At 43.0% G+C, this 23,132-nt stretch overlaps 1 protein-coding gene and 1 long non-coding RNA gene across 3 annotated transcripts in view; one reads left to right on the plus strand and one right to left on the minus strand.

Moving 5' to 3' along the window:
• Window positions 1–9,222, minus strand: part of LOC120103061 (uncharacterized) — a 33,709-nt gene extending 24,487 nt beyond the window's left edge. The window contains exons 1-2 of the long non-coding RNA XR_005505170.2: window positions 9,118–9,222; window positions 1,045–1,255 (exon numbers count right to left, since the gene is read on the minus strand). This is a non-coding gene — a long non-coding RNA (uncharacterized LOC120103061). The remainder of the gene's footprint in view (window positions 1–1,044; window positions 1,256–9,117) is intronic.
• A 74-nt stretch (window positions 9,223–9,296) lies between these two features.
• The window catches only part of Ubap1 (ubiquitin-associated protein 1), a 40,428-nt gene continuing 26,592 nt past the window's right edge, over window positions 9,297–23,132 (plus strand). Inside the window, exon 1 of one of the 2 annotated variants that reach the window (XM_008763626.4) lies at window positions 9,297–9,517. The gene's annotated coding sequence lies outside the window, so the exon portion shown is untranslated. The remainder of the gene's footprint in view (window positions 9,518–23,132) is intronic. The other variant, NM_001012190.1, reaches the window with a different exon arrangement.

Here is a 23,132-nt window from a genome sequence, read left to right on the forward strand (position 1 = left end):
CAGATTGGGCTGAGGCCAAGCCTGTGGTGGATTTTCGTGATTGATGCTTAATGTGGGAAGGCCCAGCTCATTGTGGGCAGTTCTGGTCCTAGGTGCTATAAGAAAGCAGACTGAGGGGGCTGGGGATTTAGCTCAGTGGTAGAGCGCTTACCTAGGAAGCGCAGGGCCCTGGGTTCAGTCCCCAGCTCCGAAAAAAAGAACCAAAAAAAAAAAAAAAAAAAGAAAAAAAAAAAGAAAGCAGACTGAGGGGCTGGGAAGATACTCAGTGTTGGCTGCTCTTCCACAGAACTTAGGTTCTACTCCCAGCACCCACATGATGGCCAACAACCACCTGTAACTCCAATTCTATGGGATCTAATGTCCTCTTCTGGTCTTCAGTTGCATGTTTATACATGGTATAGGCCTACATGTATGATGGCTCAGCTGTCAAGAGCACCAGCTGCTCTTCAGAGGACCTGGGTTTGAATCTCAGAACCCACATGAGAGCGGACAACTAGTTCCAGGGGATCTGACGCCCTCTATTGGTATCCACAGGGACTGCACGTACATGGTGCACAGACATGCAGCCAAAAAGAAAAAAGAAAATAACAATAAAGGTTAAAACATTAAATAAGGGCTAGATAGACAGCCTAGTGGTTAAAGACACTTATTGCTAAGCTTGTCAGACGATCCAAGTTTGATTCCCAGGACCCAAGGTGGAAGGAGAGACCAACTCCGGCAAGTTGTCCTCTGACTTTCACATGTGCTTATACAAACTTGTGTGTGTGTTTGTGTGAGCGCGCGCACACACACACACACACACACACACACACACACACACACGAGCACACATACAAATAAATAAAGCAAACAGACAAAACAGACAAAATTACAAAATAAAACAAAGAGGCTGGGCAACCTTTTTCGCCAAGATGGCGCCGAAAGCGAAGAAGGAAGCTCCTGCCTCTCCCAGACCTGAAGCCAAAGCGAAGGCCTTGAAAGCTAAGAAGGCGGTGCTGAAAGGCGTCCACAGCCACAAAAGAAGGAAATCCGAACGTTACCCACCTTCCGCCGGCCCAAGACTGAGGCTCCGGAGGCAGCCAAAATATCCTGGAAAGGGTGCACTCAGGAGAAACGAGCTTGACCACTATGCTGTCATCAAATTCCCACTGACCACTGAGTCAGTCAACACGCTGGTGTTCATTGTGGATGTCAAGGCCAGATCAAACAGGCCGTGAAGAAACTCTATGACATTGATGTGGCCAAAATCAATACCCTGACGGAGAGAAGAAGGTGTGTGTTCGCTTGGCTCCTGACTATGATGCTCTAGATGTTGCCAACAAGAGTGGGATCATCTAAAGTGAGTCCAGGTGGTTAATTCTAAATATACACTTTTTTTCCACCGTAAAAAAATATAAATAAAACAAGAAGCTGGGTGTGGTGAAACAAACTTAATCTCAGCCCTTGGGAGGAAGAGGCAGGTAGACCCTTGTGAGTTCAAGGCCAGCCTGGTCTACACAACAAATTCTAGCCTACCTATTGTGACGGCATACATAAATTATATAAATAAATCACATTATACTTACTTTTTAGTATTAACCCTAGGCTTTGTGTGTTGTAAGCATGCACTCAGCGACTGAGCTTTACTACTGAGGCCACTCTGTCTTGTTTGTTTTGGTTTTGAGACAGGGTCTTATCTTGTAGCTCTGGCTATCCTGGAACTTGTTATATAGACCAGGCTGGCCTATAATTCAGAAGTCCAAGTACCTCTGCCTCCTGAGTGCTGGGATTAGAGGTGTGCATCACCGCAGTCAGCCATATTTCATCTTTTAATTCCTTCAGGGTACCATTGATTTCTGCCTTTATCCACAAGATAAGGTTTTGTGTGTGGTGCCCAGGACTTTTCACAGACTAGGCAAGTGCCCCACCTCTGGGCTACATCCTCAGCCTTGTTTTTAATTACTTTTTTTTTTTTTTTTTTTTTTTTAGCATTTTATTTATTTAATGTACGCGTGCTCTGCTGCATATGCTTCTGCCTGCCTGAAGAGGGCATCAGATCCCCCTAGAGATGGTTATGAGGCACCACATGGTTGCTGGGAATTGAACTCATGACTTCCGGAAGAGCAGCCAGTGCTCTTAATCACTGAGCCATTGCTCTAGTCCCCTTAATTACTTTTTTAAAAATTTATTTTATTCTATGTATATGAGTTACACTGCCGCTGTCTTCAGACACACCAAAGAGGTCATTGGATTCCATTACAGATGGTCGTGAGCCACCATGTGGCTGCTGGGAATTGAACTCAGGACCCCTGGAAGAGCAGTCAGTGCTCTTAACCTCTGAGCCATCTCTCGAGCTCCCATAAGATATTTCTTTCTTTTTTCTTTTTTTTTTTTTTGGTTCTTTTTTTTCGGAGCTGGGGTCCGAACCCAGGGCCTTGCGCTTCCTAGGCAAGCGCTCTACCACTGAGCTAAATCCCCAACCCCCCATAAGATATTTCTTGATAGGAAATGGACACTTGTTGAGTTTTCTCCAGGAATCCCACTCTAACTTTCTAAGCTTTGGTGTGGGAACACTTTCTTTGTTGGTTTGGTTGGGTTTTCTGTTTGTTTGAGACAGAATCTCACCATGCAGCTCTGGATGACCTGGAAATCATTTGTCTAGACCAAGTTGGTATTGAGTTTACAGACCCACTGGGCTCTGCCTTCTGACTGCTGGGACTAAAGGTGGAGGCCTGTGCCACTGAGTCCTAGGAAACCCTTTTCTCTGTTGTTATTTTCTACCCAAGACTTCTCTGGGAGTTCCAGGCCAGCCTGGTCTACAGAGTGAGTTCTAGGACAGCCAGAGCTACACAGTGAAAACCTGTCTTTATTTTTTTTTCTTTTCTTTTCTTTTTTTCGGAGCTGGGGACCGAACCCAGGGCCTTGCGCTTGCTAGGCAAGCGCTCTACCGCTGAGCTAAATCCCCAACCCTGAAAACCTGTCTTTAAAAACTAAAAGAAGAAAAAGAAAAGAAAAAAAAAAGAAAAAGAAAAAGAAAAAGAAAGCAAGGACAGAGGTCTGCAGTTCAGTGGCAACATGGCTGCTGTAGCCTTGTGGCTGGCCTTCTCCTAGAACCTCTGAGATTATTTCTTCTTATTGTAATTATGTTTTCATGTATTACCTTCCGTGTGTGTGTGTGTGTGTGTGTGCGTGTGTGCATGTGTGTGTGTGTATGTGTGTATGTGATATATATATGTATATGTATATATATGTATATATATATTCATTTTTTGAGATTGGGTCTCCCATGATAGCTTAAGCAGGCCTCAAAATCACTACATAGTTCAAGTTGGCTTTAAGCTCATGGCAAACCTCCTGCCTCATCTTCCTGAATGCTAAGATAACATATACCAATATGTTAATTGCCATATGCCAATAGACCACACTTCCTACAGTTTTTCTTTTACCCTTATGTATTAAGTATCTTAGCATCATAAAGTTTGGCTTCTGAATTCAGAATTCGTGACTAGACAATGTCTTTTTTCCCCCTAGTACAAGCCAGGACCTTTTGAACATGACAAGTGGGCACTCTACCTCTGAGATATATCCCTAACGTATAATGGTTTACTTTAAGAGTTAACTGGTCTAGATTAAGGAGTAACCAAGATAACTAATTGTTTGGCTTGTTTCTCTTTTTTAAAAAGTATTCATTTACTTATTTACTTATTATACTGTACACTGTGGCTGTTGTCAGATGCACCAGAAGAGGGCATCAGTCCCATTACAGATGGTTGTGAGCCACCATGTGGTTGCTGGGATTTGAACTTAGGACCTCTGGAAGAGCAGTCAGTGCTCTTAACCACTGAGCCATCTCTCCAGCCCATTTTCTTTGTTTCTTTCTTCTTTTCTCTTGACAAATGCTTGGAAAAGCAGAATGTATTCTTAAACTACCAAGTCATCTCTCAAGCCCAGCACATCCTGGTTTAATCAGTGCTAGGGATTCCTGGAACCTGAGGGAAGGAGGAAGAAGGAGAACCAGCTTTGGTCTTTGATACAGCACTCATGCGATGGCACACCCATCTTGCCAATAATAACATAGATGATTCAAAAGTCAGGCCCCTTCCTTTGGTACTAAGGCTTTCTGCCTTACTGAAAGTTGCTTTTCCTAGTTCTGAGGTCTTTGGATTTGGACAGGGCTAAGCTACTGGCATTCCAGGGTCACCAGTCTGCAGTCAGCTTGTAATGAGACTTCTCAGCTCCCTTTCTATATAGATAGTTGAAGGGTCTTTCAACTGTCTATAAAGATATTCTGTAGGTTCTGTGACCTTGGAGAACCTTGACTAATATACACAAGTTCTTCCTATTTCAAGATTCAAATACAAATTTCTTAACTTTCTTTTAAACATTTTAGATTTTAAAAAAATGTATACATTTATTCTTTTGGAATGGGAAAGCATCTTTATTGGGAGACACCAGTAACCCTGTACTTAGGAGGGAAGGCTGGGAGATCAAGAGTTCAAGGCCATCTTCAGCTACATATGAGTCTAAAGCCAGCCTGGGTTATATGAGATCCTGTCTAAGGGATTTTTTCAATGGTGTAGGACGTGTGAGGGACTGGAGGCATTTTCCTAGTAAACCAAATACCTCTTTACATTTCAGGAAGTAATCCATATGCGTCAGTTTCCAGGTGTGAACTCCCGCAGTGACTCACACAGGGCTGGGCAGATTCAACAGGATCCCTGTCCTTGCCCTGCGCAGAAGCAGACTCTCACGAGGCATATGAAATGTTTAAAGGGACAGGCAAAATGCACTGTCTCCACTGTCTATGGCTTAGCCGTCTAGCATAGATAACTGCCACTGTATGCTTGTCACCGTAACTCCCTAAAGATTACTAATTTCCAGGGTTGAAGAGGTAGCTCAGCGGGTAAAGCCTTGATGCACAAATAGGAGGATCCCCAGAATCCATGTAAAAACCATAAAAGTCAGGGGGAGATGACATCTACCCATAATGCCCAGCACTCACTTAGAAAGCAAAGATAAGTGCATTCCTGGGGTGAGCTTTCAGTGTACCCACACACATGCCTCTGTGTGTGTGTGTGTGTGTGTGTGTGTGTGTGTGTGTGTGTGTGTACCTTCAACTCATTGTATTACATTTGTTCTGGAACGTCAGGATTATATGGGCACCATCATGCCCGACTTAGCAATTGTAGTCAATATAATTTCCCATTCATTGAGTCTATCCCGGGAAGAGTATGGCAGCCATCAAAGGTTCCCGGGTCAGCCAGCCCATGGCGTTCTGGGTTCAATGATCAGCATGGATTGTTGGCAGAGTATATATAGAAGCACACACCTTAATCTTAGTATTTGAGCATTTAAAGACAGTTTACACTATCTAGTGAGTTTAAGGCCACTATGTATCATAAAATATATAGAGAAACTATCTCAAATATATGTGTACATATATAATATATACCCACACATATGTATATATGTGTATACAATTCTTTAACTTTCTGAGTATGAAAGTTTGTGTTTTTTCCCCTTAATAAGGAAACAAGATTAGAGGGACAAATAAAGTTTCCAGAAAGGATGTTCAGTATTATACATCATGGGGTTTTATTTGTTTTTTAATTAAATCTTTAATGTTTGTTTTTATTTACATGTATCAAGGTATGTTTACTTGTCTGTATGCATCATGCATGTGTGGGTGCCCATGGAGATGGGAAGAGGGTGTTAAATTCCCTGGAAGTGGAGTTATCTGTGGATGTGGATGCTGGGAACCAAACTTGGGTCTTCTGAAAGAGCAGCAAGGTAATGTTCTTAATGGTTCAGCCATTTCTCCAGCCCCTGAACAGTACTTGTATTAATGAAAAATTATTGGAAGGAGTGCTTCATGAACTCACCTGACATCCCTGCCCAAGAACCACACTAATTTCTGTATCATTCCAACTTCAATATATGTCCTGCCAAAGTGGGGATTGTTTTCTTGTTTTTAAAAAAAGACTTATTATTATTAGTTTTAAATTATGTGTGTGTCTGTGTGTAATAGTAACTTATTCACCTGATGTAATTGTCTCAGAGGCTTACTGTCTCTGTCTGCTAACCCAAGCATTGTCCTGGGAGCTTCTAGCCTCTGTACAATCTAACGTAGACCTAGAATGTTTTTAGCCTCTGAGACTCACTGCTGAATACGCTCACATTTTCTAGTTCTTTCTGAGCTCTGGCTGACTGATTCAACTCAGCTGTTCTGGCTCGAACTCCTCTCCAAGCTGACTGATTCAGTCTGCTTTCTCAATAAATGTCTCTGCTTGGCCTCATACTAACTTTGGCAGTATGTTCCAATCTTCTGGCTCCTTATTCTGGTTCTGTCTTCACCTGTGTCTAGCTTGTTCTCTCTGCAACCTGTCTCTGCAAAACTCTCCAGGTAAAACTGCCTCTCTCTCCTTCCTCCCTCTCTCTCAGCACTGCCCCTATGTAGCTTCCATTTCCTCTCTTTTCTTGTGAGAGTTGGGCAGATCCTGTTCTGTCAGTTTTTTCTCTGCCACTCAATTAGACATCACTTTCAAACATGGGTGCTTCCTTCTATAAACCAACTTTACCTTCATTGTTTGGGATTTACGGTCTGTACTGAGGGTGTGTCTGTATTCCGGCCAGAGGGATTAAAGGTGTACACTAAGGGCTGAGTCACAGCACAATGAGTAAATAACACAAAAATCTCTGGGTTCACAGTATCATCAAATATCCTGCAACATCTCTGTGTATACACGCTAGTGGAGGTGCCTGTAGAGGCCAGGGTATCAGATCCTGATGGTGCTGAATTATAGGTAGTTGTGAGCCACCCATGCTGGGTACTGGGAAGTAGGTTTTCCAATATTTATTTATTATGTATACATCGTACAGCTTTCTCCCTGCATATATGCCTGCAGGCCAGAGGACACCAGATTTCATTATAGATGGTTGTGAGCTACCATGTGGTTGCTGGGATTTGAACTCAGGACCTCTGGAAGAGCAGTCAGTTCCCTTAACCTCTGAGCCATCTCTCCAGCCTGCAAGAGGACCATTTCTGCAGCCCTTGTTTACTTTTTGTAAAGGCAGGGTCTCACCATATAGCCCAGGTAGGCTGGCCTGGGATTCACAATCTTCTAGCCTCAACTTTTCTTTTTCTCTTCTTTCTTTTGTGGCCCTGGCTGGTCCTTGAGCTCACAGAGATCTGACTGCTTCTGTCTCCCAAGTGCTAAGATGAAAGACATTGGCTTGGTTCTCTTGTGTCACTCAACTTTCTGAGTGCTTTTGCATCTATGTATTATCTGTACCCTAGCACTAAAGTATTTATTTGCTTTTACAAAAAGTACTGTTTTGTTGAGTGAGATAAAGTATTTGTTTAAGAGTACCAATATACGGGCTGGAGAGATGTCTCAGTGGTTAAGAGCACTGACTGCTCTTCCAGAGGTCCTGAGTTCAAATCCCAGCAACCACATGGTGGCTCACAATCATCTGTAATGAGATCTGATACCCTCTTCTGGTGTGTCTGAAGACAGCTACAGTGTACTTAAATATAATAAGCAAAATCTTTAAAAAAAGAGTACCAATATATTACATATGTGTATCTTACCTCATTTCTGATTCCCAAGCTAATATTCTCTCCATGTCTGTTTAGAAAGTTATTATTTAATTAACTATTAATTAATTAATTGTTTTGCCAGCATTTTAAGGTCAGTTTGGCTGGCTGAACTTAAGTCTTTTGGCCTAACACTGATGGGCTATATCACTGAGCTGTACTATCAGCCCTATTTTATTTATTTATGGCAGGGGTAGGGTAGCTGTAGCTCAGGCTGGCCTTGATATCTCAGTATACAGCTGAGGATAAATGGATCCTCCTGCCTTAGCCTCTCAAATGCTGGGATATGCTATTCTCTTGTGCTCCAGGAAATTGCTGTTTCTGTTAATAAGAGAGCTGTAAGAGCCTAGGTTAAACCAGGTGTGGTTGTGCAACTCTTGATCCCAGCACTCTGGAGGCAGAGATGGGCTGATCTCTGTGAGTCCCAGGACAGCCAGTACTAAAGACTGCAAGTTCGAGGTCAGTATAGATTACACAAGACCCTGTTTCAAACAAGAGAGACAAAGACAGACACACACACAGACAGACAGACACACACACTGAGAGAGACAGAGAGACAGAGACAGAGACAGAGACAGAGAGAGAGAGAGAGAGCGAGCCGGAAAACCTGACCATTTCCTTTCTATGTTGCAGCACTGTGGTGAAGAGCTCTCCTGAAGTTGCTCAAGTTTACCCCTACTCCCCAGTGTTCACCGCTTTCACTTTAGTGCAGTGTCTTACTCAATGCAGAGGTCCCCTGTGTGAGGCATCCACTTACTACGGCCACTTTCATTTTCAAGAATTCCCTTCTGGGGCTGGGGATTTAGCTCAGTGGTAGAGCGCTTACCTCGGAAGCGCAAGGCCCTGGGTTCGGTCCCCAGCTCCGAAAAAAAGAACCAAAAAAAAAAAAAAAAAAAAAAAAAAGAATTCCCTTCTGCTCACTGGCCTTCCACAGATCTATCAGCTAAATACGGATAACAGAACCCCCCACCCCCCACCCCCCCCGCTCCGCTGTACCCAGAATTAGAGCCTCCTCATCCTTCAAAGCTCAAATACCATCTTGTCTGCTACTTAAATTCTGGAGACAAACAAGGCTGGAAAAGCAGACATGGAAGCGTATCATGCTTTATGTACATAGAGGTATAACTGTTTTCTCCAAAGCAAGCATGAAGGCTTCGATTGCATTTCTGTTTTGAATGCACTGGATGTTAAAATTGAAGAGACATTTATAGTTACTGGTTAACCAATTTATTTATTTATTTATTTTTTCTTTTTTTCGAAGCTGGGGACCGAACCCAGGGCCTTGCGCTTGCTAGGCAAGCGCTCTACCACTGAGCTAAATCCCCAACCCCCAACCAATTTATTTATAAACTTGGGTCTAGGATATATGAGACCTGGTCTGAAGAACAACAAAACCCCAAAATAAATGGAGAAAGTGAGACCAAAGAGTGTGAGGCTGGTCCACGAGTCTGAGAGGTTCTAATTTCCAAAGAGCTTCTTATTCACCGCTAAGGCTTTGGGTGTGTCCTCGCTTTGGCCCGGCCTCTAACCCTGAGTCTTACCCTCTCAGTGACCCCTTCCTTTCTTCTTTCCCTTGGGGTCCACAGGGTTGTCATTTCAGTACGGAAGCTCCAGGTTGCAGGAACCCTTCAGCTCTGGAAGAGAGATTTAGTTACGTCACTGTCAGCTCCTCCCATTGGTCCGGGCGGGTGGGGCGCGGCGCCATGATGTCAGACGCCTAAAGGGGCGGAGCGCCAAAGGGAAGGAGGAGGGAAGTAGGCCTTCAACATGGCGGCTGTGGTACTGGCGGTGGCTACGGTGACGGTCTGGTTCGGGGCGGGTAGAGTTGGAAGAGGTGGTGTTCGCTCTCCCTAGGGGCAGCGGGAGCCCAGCGGAGACTGAGCCCGGGAGGCCGGGCGGCGCCAGCACCTTTCAGCTTTTCGGGACGGCAGCGGCATTCAGGTGAGGGGGCCTGTCTCTGGGGGAGGGGGAGAGAGGGGCGGAGTTGGGGGAAGGGACCAGTACAGGGCGACCGGGAGGGGAAGCTGGGGACCCGGCGCCTAGGGGCCCGGAGAGATGAAAGGAACTGTAGTAATGGGGCGGGAGGGAGAAGGAGCCGGACGGCGACCGAATGGGGCGGATTCTGGGCGAAGGGTCAGAGTGACGGGACCGGAGTTGAAGGGGCGGAGGGTAAACGGGATGCGGGCGAATGAGTTCGGATTAAGGGGACTAATTCTTTCAGAAGACTGGCTCAGTAGAAATCTCTCGCTTAAGTGAAAGCTCAGTGGGAGCTAGAGAAAGGTTCAGGAGAGGAACCCAGATTTAGTAAAGAAGGTAGAGTGCTGGGGAGTTGAGGGCGAGCTTGGAATGTGAGGATTTAGTTATTTGGGCAGAGAGATGAGGGAGAGAAATCAGACTAAGGGTGACTGCTTTGGGGGGATATCTTTGGCGTTGTGTCATATGTAGCTTTATCATCTCTGTCGTCTTCTCTAGATTTTTCTTTCTTTTTAAATCTTCGGAGTGATTACCTGGACTCTACACCTGGCTCTTAGAAACAAACCCAAGTCTTTTGAGGCCAAGCATTTGCTCTTGACCAGCAATCCCTGACCTTTGTGTTGTTGCCTTGTGTAATTGTTTTCTGAGTTGAGGCTTAGAAATATAATTATTTAAAACAATTTCGTGTTGAACTGAAGTAAGATTTTGATACTTTTTAGACATTATAGAGTATTGTAAACTCAAATTCCGTTCTAATTTTTAGATAAAGTGCTTTGTTTTCTCAGTTGTAATTGTTAGTATTTGGGAATTTGAATAAATGTGTGTGCTTCAGGTTAGGTTTTTTTAAATTTATGGTATAACAAGGCATTTCGTTTTCATTGATAAATAGGTCTTCCTAGGGGCGGGAGAGATGGTTAAGCAATTCAAAGCACTTATTGCAGAGGACCCAAGTTCAACTCTCAGTACCCACATGGTGTCTCACAGTCATCCTTAACACCAATGCCTTCTTCTGATGCTCCTCTGGTACAAGGCAGGAATGTGGTGCATATACATATACTACACAGGCAAAACACTCATATATATGAAATCTAAAAGCTTCCCCTGTCCTCCCTTTGGAGACAAGTTTCTCTGTGTAGCTCTGGCTATCCTGGAATTTGTTTGTAGACCAGGCAGGCCTTGAACTCACAGAGATTTACCTGCCTCTGCCTCCCAAGTGCTGGGAGGGAAGGCATGTACTACTCACCAGCTTATGAACATTGCTCTTTCTAGTTAATATCCAAGCTTAGTTAAATTGAAAGTTTCTGTATTGACGCAAAGAATGCAAAGGTAAGGACAAAACAGCCTAACATTTTAAGGGAAATTTTGTAAGTTTTTGTCCCTACTTCATTCTATTGTTACTTACTGAAAGTCTACTGTGCCTTGTATTTACTGAGTTATAATTATGGGAGCAGGGGAATTAGTATTTTGCTAGTACATGTCCTTGTCACTGCCTAGTAGATAACTAACCTGTTCATTGTGAAAAAAGTATTAATCTATAAAAGTTAAAGTATCTGACTATAAAAACTTCCTGAAGTTTTACTTTAAATTTTTCTTCTTAGTATTTAAAACTCTACTTCTCTATGACATTTTTTATGTGTTTTTGTTTCCTTTTCTTTCCTTTAATTTTATTTTTTTAGTTAATTTACTTATATGTATATGAGTGTCTTGCCTGCATGTTTGTGCATTGAAGAGGGTCTCCTGGAACCTAACATAGTTGTAAGCTGCTGTGTGGGTGCCAGGACTTGAACTTGGGTCCTGGAAGAGGAGATAGTGCTCTTAACCTTTGAGCTATCTTTCCAGCACCCTTTTCCTTCCTCCGTCCCTTTTTCCCACCCTCCCTCCTTGCTTCCTTTCTCTTTCTCTTTCTTTTTTCTTTTCTTTTTTTTTTTTTTTTTGAGACAGCATTTTAATATGTAACCCCGGCTCACCGGGAACCCTGTAAACCAGACTGGCCTCAACTCAGATTCTCTTGTCTCTGCCTTGAGACTCTGAGGACAAAGGCATTTTACTCCCACACCTGGCTGAATTCATTTTTCATTTTGATTCTGAGAGAACAGTATCAGCATCCTAGTAAGATCCGTTAGAGAGGTGTCATCAGTGGTTATCAGTGCACACTCTTGACACATGTCACTTTGGATGTCTTTCACCTACTTGTAATTTTTAAAACGAAATGACTTGTGTGTGTAGGTCAGAACCTGTTGGAGTTCATTCTTCTTTCCACCATGTGGGACCCAGGGATCAAACTTGTCAGGCGTGTGTTCCTCTGTTATGTAGTATTTAAAATCTGTTAGGAGTGGTGTCCCGTTCCTGTCAACTCAGCCCTTCTGAGGCTGAAGCAGGAGAACTGCAAGGACAAGACCCACTTGAACTATATAGTAAGACTTGACCTCCTCTACCACCCAAAAAAAAAAAGATGAGGATTCCTGAAGTTTAATTGGTGATGAAAGTTCTTTTGAATATTTTCAGCATTATAAATATATCATAGGGTTGGGGATTTAGCTCAGTGGTAGAGCGCTTGCCTAGGAAGCGCAAGGCCCTGGGTTCGGTCCCCAGCTCTGGGGGGGGAAAATATATATATATATATATATATATATATATATATATATATATATATATATATATATTTATCAATCATTATTTGTGAGCATAGACACTGATGGTTTTCTCCCCCTATTACATTGTTCAGTGTATTAAATTTTTCTGTGCAATACTGGTAATACTGGCTGTCCTAAACTCTGTAGATCAGGCTGGACTAAACTCCAAGATGCCTCTGCCTCCTGAGTGCTGGAGTTAAATGGAAGCTTGTGACAATATTGTCTGGCATGGTTGGTTTAAGTGGAGCCCGGGGAGAAGGCTCACACTGAAATGCTTGCCTCTCAAGCAAGAGGACTTGAGTTTGGGTCTCTGTGTTAAGAAGCTGGGTACTGAGGGGTTGGGGATTTAGCTCAGTGGTAGAGCGCTTGCCTAGCAGGCGCAAGGCCCTGGGTTCGGTCCCCAGCTCCGGGAAAAAAAAAAAAAAAAAAAAAAGAAGCTGGGTACTGCAGTGGTGTATATACCCTTCTAGTTTCAGCACTGGGGAGGTGAAGACAGGAGGCTATCTCATCTCAGTGGTCCAGCCAAATCTTTGAGCCCCTGGTTCAGGAGAGACCCTATCTTAAATGCAGTTCCCTTTAAGTACAAACTTGTTTTCCTTCAGTAAGCAGAAAAACATCCAGTTATTTATTTATCATGAATCAGGTGGCTGTCTTAGGCAGTATTTCTTTAATTCTTTTTTTACATTTATTTATTTGCTTATTTAGTATGAGCTGGGCATGTGTAGAGGTCAGAGGACAGCTTGTAGGAGTTTGCTCTTTCCTTCAATGATGTGGTTTTTGGGGATTGTGCTTGGCGTGGCAGCAAGTGCCTTTACCTGCTGAGCCATTAGTAACACTGATAGTAGGCTTTTTTCCTTATATGTCGGGGTGTGTGTCTGAGGTGTATGTACACATGAATTCGGTGCCTGGAGTCTGATAGTCTTCCTTTTTAAAGATGCATTTTGATTTTGTATTTAAGGGTATTTTACCTGCATACATAGGTCTGTGTATCATGGTCATGCCTGGTACCTATAGAAGCCAGAAGAGGGCATCAGATCTTCTGGAACAGACAGTTGTTAGCCTCCCAAAGGCAGCGTGTGTGTGTGTGTGTGTGTGTGTGTGTGTGTGTGTGTGTGTGTGTGTGTGTTTAAAGATTTATTCATTTTTATTTTATGTGTATTGATGGATTGCCTGCATATATGTCTGTGAAGGTGCCATACCTTCTGGCATTGGAGCCACAGACATACAGATAGGTATGTGTTGCCATGTGGGTGCTGGGAATTGAACCCAGGTTCTCTGGAAAAGCTGCCAGTCCCTTAAATTGTCGAGCCATCTGTCTAGCCCCAGAACAGCTAGTGTTTCAACTGACATTAGTCCAGGGTCTGGGTAGTTTTAAGAAATGTGTTTTTCTATTTCTCTACTAAATGCTTTTTTTTTGAAGCAGGGGTTTCTCTGTGTAGCCCTGGCTATCCCTGGAACTTTCTCTGTAGGCCTTGAACTTCAAGATTTGCCTATCATTGTCTGGCTCCAAATACTTATTTAAAACATATAAAAGCTTTTATTTGTTTGTGAGACAAGGTCTGACTATTCAAGGCTGGCCCTGAACTTTTTTTATTTTTAAACAGACAGGGGTTCTCAGTGTAGCCCTGGCCTGTATCTTGGAACTTGCTCTGTAGACTAAGCTAGCCTGAAATTCAGAGATCAGCCTGCCTCTGCTTCCCAAGTGCTGGGATTAGTGGCATGTGATATCTATTACACTGGGCTGAGATTACAGTTTTTCTTTTTTCTTTTTTTTTTTTTTTTTTTTTTGGTTCTTTTTTTCGGAGCTGGGGACCGAACCCAGGGCCTTGCGCTTCCTAGGTAAGCGCTCTACCACTGAGCTAAATCCCCAGCCCCTTCTTTTTTCTTTTTAAGTTTTATTTTTATGTATGTTGGTGTTTTGCCTGTGTGCCTGTGTGAGAGTCAGATCCACTGGAGCTTGAGTTACAGACAGTTGTGAGCTGTATTGTGCATTCTGGGAATTGAGTCAGGGTCTGTAGAAGAGCAGCTAATGCTCTTAACCACTGAGCCATGTGTCTAGCCTTCCAGATTACAGTTTTAAGTGGTGAGTCTGAACCTGAGTTCAGATCTGTTCCGTGTGACTGCTCATTCTGTGTTTGAACCCATTCACCCCCTTAGGCAGTCACAAGCATATCTCACCTTCTGTAAAGTTTAAGCACTAGTTATAAATGCATGCATGTAAAAACTATCTGTTCACATTGAAATAGAGTAGTGGATGAAAGCAGTTGTTTAGAATTTCAGTCACTTGGTATGCGAGGAGGAAATAAATGCCTGACTATTTTGTACCACACCTCGAACCAAAGCAGGATACATTGGATAAGAACTGAGAGTTTTCTTGCTTGTGTTGTTTTATTAAATTGTACCTAAGGACCCAAATTTGCATTTGGGAATAATTTGCATGTATCCTTGGAATGATCAGTTTCTGTATAACCCCGGCTGGTCTGGAACTCCCTGTGTAGACCAGGCTGTGTTCAGACTGAGCTGTGCTCTGCTCTGCTCTGGGATTACAGGTTTGGTCACCAGGCTTTGCTCATTATCAGTTACTTCATGCTTACTAAACACTCCAGTGTTTGAGTCACCGCACTGGCTCATGGTAAAATCTTGTGATGCTGAGTCAAGAGGCTACCATGGTGTTTTGGTTGCTTTGTTTTCTTCTTCTTCAGAACATGATATTGTAAGACTTCTAATTTTTTTAAAAATCTGGGGAGTTTAAAATGCTGTCTGTTGTATGATTTTTAAATTTGATATTTCCTAGACTTGAGCTTGTTTTCATGTATTAATTTGCAATTGTGCTTCTAGGAAGTTTGTGTTTTTATTTATTATTTTGTTTCTCTTCCCGGTTGAGTAAGATTTCTTTATTCTGGTTATCTTTTGAGACAGGGTCTTGAGGTAGCCCAGGCTGGCCTTTTGCTCCTTATCATTCTGCCTCCACTTCCTAGGTGTTGGGATCACAGGTGTAAACCACCATATTCAGCTCAAATTATGTTTTAGTTTATGGTTTATGAATATCCTTTTGTATTTTATGACTTTTCATTTTTTTATCTGCGTTTTGATGAGAGTAGTCCATGATTTTTTTGTGTTGTTGATTTCTTAAAAATCACATGACAGGCACATTTGGAGGTCAGAGGACCAGTCCTGGGAGTCAGTTTTCTTCTACCATGTGGATCCTGGGATAGGAATTGTAGTCATCAGACTTGGTGGCAGCTGCTGAGCCATCTTGCTGGCCTTGATTTTGAGACAGAGGCTGAACTTTAGTCAATGTACTTTACGCTTAGTCACTTTTAGTACTTTTCGTCAGTGCCCAAGGGCTGGAACTACAAGTGTACACCATCACATCCTGCAGACATTCATTTTAATGAACAGAACCTTTCAGTCTTTCATAATCTTTGTTAAAAATTAAATTTAGGAAATTCTTTTGCTTCCAGGCATGCTATTTTAAACAGTCTCTTTTAATGTTGGCACTGGGGCTTGACTTAAGGCTTGTAAGTGCTAGGCAAGCACCCTATCACTAACCTGCATTCCATCCCCAACATGCTATTTCAATAAATACAATATCACATCAGAGTAGTATGCAGTTTGACATTTGAGGTCAACCTGGGCTATATGAATCATTGTTTCAAAAGAAAAAAGAAAAGCAAATTTCTTAGGCATTTTGGCATCACAAGACCAGAGAGTTGTTTTGTTTTTGTTTATGGGTTTTTTTTTAAAGGCTTTTTTTATATGAGTACACTGTAGCTGTCTTCAGACACACCAGAAGAGGGCATCAGATCTCATTACAGATGGCTGTGAGCCACCATGTGGTTGCTGGGAATTGAACTCAGGACCTCTAGAAGAGGAGTCAGTGCTCTTAACCTCTGAGCCATCTGTCCAGCCCTGTTTGTGGGTTTTTTTTTTTCTTCTTCACTGATTTTATTTCTGTTTGTGTCTATGTCTTGTGTATGTATGCTTTGTGTGTGCAGATGCCTGTAGAGGCAAGAAGGGGATATCTGATCATGTCATGGTTTAAATGAGACTAGCCCTCTTAGGCTCATATATTTGACTTCATGGTCTCCAGCTAGTGGAACTGTTTGGGAAGGATTAGGGGGTGTGGCCTTAATGAAGTAGGTGTGCCACTGGGGGCAGGTTTTGAGGCTTCAAAAGCTCATGTTACGGGGATGGGGATTTAGCTCAGTGGTAGAGCGCTTGCCTAGGAAGCGCAAGGCCCTGGGTTCGGTCCCCAGCTCCAAAAAAAAAAAAAAAAAAAAAAAAAAAAAAGAACAAAAGCTCATGTTACTCTTGGTTACCTTATTGATCAAAATAGAAGCTCTCAGCCACTCTTTTGCCACATGTCTGCCTGCTGCTATGCTTTTCGCCAACAATGGCTACAGGCTCTAATGCTCTGAAACTGAAAACCCCAAATAAACTCTTTAATATAAAATGCCTTGGTAACTTATATTTACTAAGTAACTAAGGTGGGTATTCTGAAGCAGGGATTATAGGCTTTTGTGAGACACTGACATGGGTGCTGAAAACTAAATTCTGGTCCTCTGGAAGAAGAGCAAGTGCTCTAAACGTCTGAGCATCTCTCTAGTTCCTCTTTGTTTTTGTTCTTTATTTTCTGTTTTATTTTGAGTGTATATATGAATGCCTGTGTATGGTATGTGCACCATGCCTATTGCCTGCGGAGGCCAGAAGATGAATTGTGTTCCAGGGAACTGGAGTTAAAGACAGTTTTGATTCATCATTTGGGTAATGGGAACTGAATGTGGGTCATTTAGTCCTGTTTTTTTTTTTTTTCTTTTTAAAGATTTAAAAAATGATTATTTTATGCATATGGCGTTTTACTTACATGCATGTCTGGTACTGGAGTTATACAGACAGTTGAGAACTGACATTGAATCCTGGTACTTTTGAAAAGCAGCTAGTGCTCTTTTCTTTTTTTTTTCCGGAGCTGGGGACCGAACTCAGGGCCTTGCGCTTGCTAGGCAAGTGCTCTACCACTGAGCTAAATAAATCCCCAACCCCAGCAGCTAGTGCTCTTAATCAAGGAACCATCTCTCTAATCACTGCTTGTTTTTAATACAGGATCTCATGTATCCCAGGCTAGCCTGATACTCTCTTTATATAGCAGAGAATAACCTTGAATTTCTGATTCTCTTGCTTTCACCTCCTAAGTGCTGGTTTTATGAGAAGATGGGGTTGGAGTTAAGGTCTTCCATGTTTGCTATGTAGGCACTCTACAAATTGAGCTACACTCTTAGTTAAGTTTAAAAAAAATCCTAATTATGCCGTATACGCATTTTACAAGACTGAGGCACTAATAAGTTTATGAATGACATGTACATTTAAATGTTGATGTGAACCGACGGTTAGATTTTGATTTATGGGTATTACTGAAAGTGAATTACTCTGTGTAAACTGTTAGCCCTTCTACTAAAAGGAGGCAACTTTGGATTCCCTGCGAATGGAATTACAGAATGTTGTGTGTGAGCCATCATGTGGGTGCTGGGAACTGAACCCAGGTACTCTACAAGAGTGACCAGGGCTCTTATTGGCTGAGCTCTCGCTCCAGCAGAGAGATTGCTCATTTGGCAGTATCTACTGTGGAATCATGAGGACATGATTTTAAATCCATTACTCAGGGAAAAGGCTGGCATGGAGGTCTGCACTCTGGGTTTGGTGGTACATACTAGTAATCACAGGAAGTGTGAAAGTCTTAGAAAGGTGAAGATGGGCAGATACCTAGGATTTGTTGGTTGTTCAACCTCATTGCTGGACCCACAGTCCCAAATAGAGAAATTGGCTCCATACACAAGAAGATGTCTCCTAAGGAGTGATGCCAACAGGCACAGGCACCCTCCCATGCATATTGCCCCATCTCCATCCCCAGAGTTTGTTTTCTATAATCCTAGCATTTAGTAGGCTGGCCAAGGCTATAGGCTATGTGTTCCTGTCTCAGAAACCAACCAAGCAAAAATCCCTTAGAGTTCCCCCCAAAAAAACCCAACAAATCTAATCTTTTTTTTTTTCTCTCTAAAGACCAGAAACTGTGTACTAGTTAACTTCTCATCACTGTCACAGACATCTGACATAAACTAAGCAAGAAGGATTTACTTTGGGATTTAGTCTATCATGGTGTAGAACTCACGGATGAACAGCTTACACTTTATGGGGAAAACAGGGAGTGATTCATTAGACTTAGTTAGGCTTTCTCCTTTTTTCTCTATTCAGTCCAGACCCCTGTGGATGGGATGGTATCATTCAAGTTAGGGTAGGTCTTTCCCGCTCTAGTTAATCTTCTGGAACTGCCTTTACTGACACACCCCTGGGTGCTTCTCCCCAGGGTATCGTGAAGAATAACCACCCTAGTTACTTTGAAATTAGGAATTATTCTTCTATTGAGTTGAATGCTTGGTTTTGGCAAAGATCATTCATTGTTTTGTTATTGTTTTGTGGAAATACATAGACATAAACTAGAAATGATTCCACCCAAGTGTAGGACTCACACCTAATTTAGTGAATCAGTGAGGGCTTTTTTTGTTTGTTTTTGTTTTTTGTTTGTTTTGTTTTGTGAGACAGAGTTCTCTGTGTAGCCTGGTTGCCCTGGAATTTGCTCTGTAGACTAGGCTAGCCTTGGACTGAGAGATCCAAGGATCCTGGGATTAAAGGTGTGTATTACTGTCATCACGCCTAAGTTTTTTTAGTTACTTAGAGGAGCATGGATGCTTGAAAGGTAGCTCTAACCCATCCCAGTTTGGGTGACAACTCAGAAAGCTGCATCCTCGGTCCTTTCTTCACAACTTGCAGGGACCAGAATTCCTTCTACCTAGTAGTTGTGATTGCTTATATAAGCTTGGGGCGAGGCCTTGGACCTTGTGAATGTTATAACTTTCAAAGTCTCTCTTGAAAGTTCATGAGCTTCTGAGTTTGGGTAGGGAGAGGGATTTGACTAGGATCATGCACTCCATGCTGGTGAGCACTCTGCTAACAGAGCTACTTACTCCTCCCCTCTGAGAGGTAGCTCAGTTGGTAGCGTGCTTTTCTTTAGTACATACGGAACCCAGGGTTTGGTTCTCAGCATGGAATAAACTGGGCATGGTGGTACATACCTGTAATCCCAGCCCTTGAGAAGTGGAGGCAGGAGGATGAGAAGATCACCTGTGGTTACATAGGTGTTACATTTAAGGCCAAACTCTGTTTAACGGTTTCCAAACATTGGGGTTGGGGAATGAGGAAGAAAGTGGGGAAAAAAAACCGAGAACTAAAAAATGGAGCTTAGTAGTGGGTGCCTGGGACATTGAAGGTCTTGCCCTTGGTAGGAATGAAATGCTTCCCATGGATGCCAGTTAGGCTAGGTCATAAAAGAGCCAGAGAGATGGCTCATGGATAGAGCCCTTCTCTAGAAGTTCTTCTAGTTTGGTTCCCAGCACTCATATCAGGAGTCTTACAAGTGTCTGTCACTGCAGCTGCAGGTGATCTGCATCTCGTCTCTGTACCTCGTCTCTGTACTACTCATTCTCACTGTAGTCACCTACTTATAATTAAAAAAAAGCACATTTGGCCTCTCTTCATTCTCTCTTGCATTCCTGTCTTAGTCAGGGTTCTCTAGAGTCACAGAACTTATGGGTAGTCTCTACATAGTAAGGGAATTTGTTGGTGACTTACGGTCTGCAGTCCAACTCCCCAACAATGGTCAGCAGCAGCTGTGAGTGGAAGTTCAAGGATCTAGCAGTAGCTTAGTCCCACAAGGCAGGCAAGCAGTCCAGGAAGAGAGAATCTTCCTTCTTCCAATATCCTTATGTAGGTCTCCAGCAGAAGGTGTGTCCCAGATTAAAGGCATGTGCCACCAAGCCTGGATCTGGGACTTGTTTTGTCCCAGATGCCCTTGAACTCCGAGATCTCCTTGCCTTAGTCTCCTGGGATTTATAGCCACTATGCCTCAGATCTCCATGCCAAGATCCAGGTCAGAAACTTGTATCTCCCAGCCGCAAGATCTGGATCACAGGTGAGCCCTCCAATTCAGGATTGTAGTTTATTCCAGATACAGTCAAGTTGACAACCAGGAATAGCCACTACACCAAATGAGGCCCCTCTAACACGTGCTGCTATCACAGTGAAGTCTTCAAAAAAAGCGAGCCTGCTGTTGGGACTTTTCAGCATTAATTTGAGCTGAATTTCACCTTCCTTCCTTTTTTAAAAAAGTGTATTGTCATGTTGCTTAGGCTGGTCTTGAACCCATGGGCTCAAGTGCTTCTTTTTCAGTATTTCCTAGTAACTGGGACTGTAAGTGTTCATTACCACATTCAGCTATTACCATATCTTAGATTATAGCAATAAAAAGCCAACTAAGAAAATGATTAAGGCCGGGTTTTCCAGTTACTAGTCTGAGACTGTGACAGAATTGACCAAAAGCAACTTGGGGAGGGAAGAGTTTATTTCCCAAGTCATGGTGTATAATGGATGGAAGTCAGGGCAGGAACCGAGGGAGAGACTACAGAGCAGTGTAGTTTACTGGCTTGCGCATGTCTAGTTCAGCCTTTTTATATAAGCCAGGACCCTGCCCAGGGTTGGTACTGTTCTATGTCATCTGCTACATCAATAAGCAAATCAAGAAAATGTTCCACAGACAAGCCAGCAGGCCCATTTCTCTTTTGGAGCTAACGCCTCAGTTGAGGGTTCCTTTTCCCAAGAGACACTGGTTTATATTGAGGTGACAGAGACCAACCAGCACATTGGATGAGACAACACAAGCCTGCAGCCCATGGGCCGTGGAGTCAGAACTGCTGCAAGCTCCAGGCCAGGCAGGGCTGTACAGTGAGACTATCTCAAAAGAAAGAAAAAGCAGGGCCTGGGGAGCAGGCTTAGCAGGCTAGAGGATCCAGGTTTAATTTTCAGCACCCACATTGGGCAGTTCATAACTGCTTATATCGTCAGCTCCAGGGAATCCTGCATGTGCACATAAATGAACATACACATAATTAAAGTGAATAAAAACAAATTCTAAAGAAAAAAATCAGAGAGCAACAAAACAGCTGGTAATGTGAACGTTAATCTGTTAATCTGAGTTTTCAGCTGCTTTTAACTCCTTGTTGTTTGTTATTTCTCTGACCTGTCCTCAGCCTCCTTAATACCCCATTGGAACGTATTCATATTCTAGATGGCTTTGTCTGTCTTGTGGGGCAACAGCATCTTAATTACTGTTAACTCTAATTTTTCTTTTGAGGCCTGGTTTTGTTTATGCAAGTCCTGGCTAGCTTGTTACTTGATATGTATGTAGCCCAGGCCTTGAACAGCTCTCCTGCCTCAGTCTTTTTTTTTTTTTTTTTTTTTTTCCGGAGCTGGGGACCGAACCCAGGGCCTTGCGCTTCCTAGGTAAGTGCTCTACCACTGAGCTAAATCCCCAGCCCTGCCTCAGTCTTTTAAGTGCTGTGATTACAGGCGTCTACTATCACACCCACTTGTCTTTGTGTGTTTGTGTAATGATCTTTTTGAGACAGGGTTTCTCTGTGTGACCCTGACTGGCCTGGAACTTGCTCTGTAGACCTTGCTGGCCTTAAAGTCACAGAGATCTGCCTTTCTCTGCCTCCTGGGTGCTGAAACTAAAGGCATGTAGGCCCATAAAGAATTTTTTGTTAAGGTTTGCTTTATTTTTTAATTATATGTGTACAAATGTTTGACGGCATGTATGTCTGAGCACCACTTGTATATAGTCCTTTGAGGTCAGAAGAGGGTTTTGGATACCCTGGAACTGCAGTTAGATAGTTCTGAGAGGCCATGTGGGTGCTGGAAACCAAACCAAGATCCTCTTGCAAGAGCGAGAACTCTTTACCTGCTAAGCCATAGTTTTTATTTTATGTGTATGAATGTTTTGTCTGCATATATGTATGTACCGTGTGTGTGCCTAATGTTCATGGAATGAGCCACCTCCAGCCTCCTTTTGAAGACAGGGTTTCACTGTGTAAGTCAGGTTGCCTTCAAAAATCATAAGTAGCCTGCTTTGCCTCCTGAGTACTGGTATTAGAGGCATGTGCCTCCATGCCTGGCTTTTACTTATTTTGGCTTCATGGTGAGTTTATAAAGATGTATACCAGTCATAGTAGCGCATGCCTTTAGTCCCAGCACTTGGGAGGCAGAGGCAAGTACAAGGACAGCTAGAGCTTTTACCCAGTTTGGGGGGGGGGAAGATGTTAAACCACCCACATTATATTTATTTTAATTATCGTATGTGGGTGTGTATATGATATATAAGTATGTGTGTGTGTGTGTGTGTATGTGCATGTGCACGCGCATGTGCATATGAGTGTGTATGTGCCAGGTGTGTGTGTGGAAGTTAGAGAACAACTTCAGAGATTTTCTTTGCTTCTTTGACCATGAGTTCTGGGAATGGCCCACAGTTCTTTTAGAGGGGGGAAAAATACACACACACACACACACACACACACACACACACACACACACAGAGAGAGAGAGAGAGAGAGAGAGAGAGAGAGAGAGAGAGAGAGAAATGGCTAGTCCTGGTTGTCAGCTTGACTATATCTGAAATGAACTACAATCCAGAGTTGGAGGGTAAACCTGTGATCCAGATCTTGAGGCTGGAAACACAAGTTTCTGACCTGGATCTTGGCATGGAGATCTTGAGGCATAGTGGCCAGGAAAAGCTTAGTCCCAAGCAAGGTAGTACATGATTTTAATCCCAGGAGAGTGAGGCAAGATCTCCGAGTTCAAGATCAGCCTGGGACAAAGCAAGTCCCAGATCTAGGCCTGGAGGTACACACCTTTAATCTGGGCCCCACCTTCTGCTGGAGACCTACATAAGGACATTGGAAGAAGGAAGACTCGCTCTTCTCCTGCTTGCACTTTCGTGCCAGCACGTCTATTGGAACCCACTTCTACAGAAGCCTAGCTGAGACAGCTACGCTCGTGGGACTGAG

The sequence above is a fragment of the Rattus norvegicus genome, chromosome 5 (genome assembly GCF_036323735.1).
Source record: "Rattus norvegicus strain BN/NHsdMcwi chromosome 5, GRCr8, whole genome shotgun sequence".
NCBI lineage: Eukaryota > Metazoa > Chordata > Mammalia > Rodentia > Muridae > Rattus > Rattus norvegicus.